General features: G+C 40.6%; 1 pseudogene; it reads left to right on the forward strand.

Moving 5' to 3' along the window:
* Nucleotides 1-2,838: 2,838 nt before the first annotated feature.
* On the forward strand, nucleotides 2,839-2,933 carry LOC147515810 (small nucleolar RNA R71; annotated as a pseudogene).
* Nucleotides 2,934-3,811: the final 878 nt, after the last annotated feature.

Consider the following 3,811-nt stretch of genomic DNA (forward strand, 5'->3'; position numbering starts at 1 on the left):
GAGAAACATGACTCAAAAATCTGAGAAAATATGCAAGAGTGGAAAACGTGAATTATGTTAAACGTGGACTTAGGATCCGGTACTTACAGCCACAAACTCCATAGGGAGGGCCCAGTTACCTTAATGGTACACTCACCAATATATAGAAATGAAAGGAAATGCACCAAACACGAAAATTGAGTCGTTTATAGTCAGATACTCGAGACTAAATCTAAACCTATGTCTGAACATGCAGTTTATCATATATCAACAACCGAAATAGTTGTGGATTATTCCATAAATAAATATCATAGAAAACATATCCAAACACAATCAAGTACCAAGATTTCCTATGACGCAACCTAGTGAACTGACAGCGAAGTCGGATATACCTATAACGTAACCTAGCATGCACCTTCTTTTTCATCTTTGAACGAGAGGGTGTCCTAGTGAATAAGTGTGGAAAAGTGAATGGTTGTGGAAGATATGGTGGATATGGATAAGTTGTAGAAGGAAAGCATGTAAACAATGAGGATGTGGGTTTAGCACAAAACTCATTCATGGTGTAGGTAGGGACTGTTTCAAGTCTGAAAATGAAGGTGTCAAATGCTTTGTCCTTCTGAAGTATTTGTTTACTAGGTGGATTTAAAAAATTATGAAGCATAGGAGAAACAAAAGGATCGAGTGCAAACTCGAGATTCCTTTGAAAGGGTGGAAGGAGGGGAGTCGAGGTGGATGTTGTGCAAAGTAGTTCTTGATAGGGTGAATCATCACTTGCTCTAAGAAACTCCTCGAATTCCTCATCTAGATTGGTCATATCCACATTACTATGTAGTCCTCTATATCTTTGAGAAAGTCATCTATCTCATCCTCATCCGTAATATGTGTATCGACTAGTGTAGGGATGAAAATGTTGGAGTCTGAACTTCCAAAGGAAAGAAATTTGGGCATATGATTATCAGGGAACGTGTTGTTGAAATAATCTCGAGCAAAGCTCTCGATCATGCTAACCTCTCCATCCATAGACGAATCGGGTAACTGTGTCTTTGTTTTAAAAACATTGACTTCAACAGCAAGATGGCCAAAAGACATGGACATTGAACCATCATGGCAATTAATGAGCGCATTGGCAGTTGCCAAGAAAGGACGCCCTAAGATGATCGGGACAGAGTCGTTAGTGACTTCTGTATCGAGGATTACAAAATCAGCCGGATAGTAGAAATCCTGAACTTTTACCAGCACATTTTCGACCACACCCTTAGGATACTTAATAGACTGATAAGCTAATTGCAACGCCATTTTAGTGGGTTGCAGCTCGTCTAGACCTATTTGTTTATACAAATAAAACGGGAGTAAGTTAACACTAGCCCCCAGGTCTAATAACGCGGTCGTCGTATAGGAATCTCCTAAGGTGCATTGTACAGTAGGACGACCAGGGTCCTTGTACTTAACAATTCCATTATGTTCAAATAGAGTTGGGAATTATTCTGTTAAAAAGGTGTCTTTTGGTATATTGGTCTTACGCCTAGTAGTACACAACTCCTTAAGAAACTTAGCATGGTGTGGTAGTTTTTTAATAGCTTCGAGGAAGGGAAGGTTTATAGTTAGATTCTTGAAAACGTCCCTAATCTCCTCATAATTTGTATCCCTAGTTAACATGGCTAATTTTTTGTGGAAACGGTGGTTTTTGTCTATATTTAGCAATGGTATCACCTGGATGTTTAACCATGGCTTTTGTTTTCTTAGGTTGTGTTTGTAACAGAACCTCTACAGCGGTAGGCTCTTCAGTTTCTATTTTGGTATCTAGTAAAATAGCAGGTGTAGGGGCTACTGGTGGGGTAACTATAGGCATAGTTACTTTGTTATCAATCACTCTGCCAGAACGGAGAGTGGTGATGGCATTTAGCTCACCTACATTTTCATATTCGTTACTAGTATTATCGGTTACCTCAAAGGCTCTGTTTATTGTTTTAGGATTAGGTATTGCGTGAGCTGGAAACACACCTTTGGGTTGGGCTTTATCTTGGGCCAACTGTTGGCTTAAATTATTAACGGATTGTAGAAACTGTTGGTTAGATTGAGCCATGGTTTGGAAAAGTTTTTGGCTCACTTGTATGAAGGTGTCAAGATGATCCGGTTGTGTGGGTGTAGTAGTCACGGGTGGTGTGACTGGAACTATTTCGCGTGAATTATTTATGGGTGGATTTTGAAAATTATTATTTACAGGAACAATAATTATTATAACTACCTTGACCTTGTGCTTGACCTTGTCGAGGTTGCACTTGGTTGTTATAATTATTAAAATTACCCTGACCCTGTCCTTGTCGTGGTGGAGCTTGGTTAAAACTGTGCGTTGGCCTAACATATTGATTATTGTACCCTGGAGGTGTGGCGTGTTGGTTATTTCTCCAACCGAAGTTGGGATTTTGTCTCCAAGGGCGTTAGGTTCACTATTAATGGAACAAGCCTGTTCATAGGATATAGGGCGATGGAAGTCGGGATGCTTTCGGGGCTCAACCGAAAACTACATGGATTTGAATTTACATTCATGACGGGGATATGCTTTTGTTGAACGAAATGGCCTCTACCTTTTTAGTGAGTGATTCGATTAGAGTTTTAAGCTAGGGATCGTCTTTAATTTCAAACATACCGTGGCCTTAATCGTATTTGATGAACTAGCGGAGCGGTGGATATCATCACTACCCCCAGTTGTTATTTAAACTTTAGTTTGATCCTCTAAAATTTATAAGCCTCAGAGGCTCCTTTGCTTAAGAAACTACCCCATTCATTATGTCTAGGACTTCTTTATGGTGGTACGAAGTCCTTTGAAAAAGGCATGAACTAACGTGTCTTTAAGCTAAGTTATGATGTGGACACTCTATAAGGAGATCGGTGAAACGATTCCAAGCCTCTGAAAATGATTCATGAGGATTTTGTCGAAAAGAAATGAATCTTGGAAAGCATCTCATCCGTCTTTAGGGGTGGGTAAAATGTTCCATAAACAAATTGAACAAGTTTAGCCCACGAGTCCATAGTTAAGCTTGGGGCGCTTAACCAAAGGGCTTTGCCTTATCGGCTAAGGTGAAGGGAAATACCCTCAGTTTAATTTGTTCCGTACCAACCGTAGGATGATGGAATGTTGTAAGGACTTGCTCAATCCTACGCATGTGTTGATAAGGTTTTTCATGGTCTGCTAGAACGATGCAAGATTTGGGGCTATCGCTCAAGGCTTTATAAAAGTCCAAGAGAGGAGTCTCTCCTTCGTCGGGCATTATGTCAGGTGGTGTGTGTGAAATAGTAGCTAGAGGTGTAGTAGATGGTATACTAGATAGAATCGTTTGTTGACGTTGTTGTGTTTTTGTTCGACCAGACCTTAATCTCATACAAGGCTAAGACCAAGTTTAGATAAACACATCAACACTCCAAACAATTTTGATATACTAGTATAAACCTCTAACAGGAGATGCGAGGTGCGGAAGAAAGGAATACCTGATTGCGTCCTTGCTTCGCTTATGAATAGCGTCTTGTTTACGCGTGTTCAGTGTATATAAATAGTTAGTACACTGAAAAACTTGAAAAATCGAAGTTCGAATCAAACCTGTGGAAATTCGGCAAAAGTCGCTAAAGAAGCGCTGGGCGCTGCGCTTAGAAAATGCGATGCGCACTCCGTGTAACTCCAAGTTACAGTGTTTTAGGGCGGGTCGCGCTCAAGATGGGGGCGGGTCGCACTTAAGGTTCCAGCTTATGGTAGCAGTGCGCTTCGCTCTGGCGTGATGCGCACTCCGTGTATTTTTTAATGAGAACTTTTCAATCTTTGGAACGGGACAACCAC

Source organism: Coptis chinensis, chromosome 2 (genome assembly GCF_015680905.1).
Source record: "Coptis chinensis isolate HL-2020 chromosome 2, ASM1568090v1, whole genome shotgun sequence".
NCBI lineage: Eukaryota > Viridiplantae > Streptophyta > Magnoliopsida > Ranunculales > Ranunculaceae > Coptis > Coptis chinensis.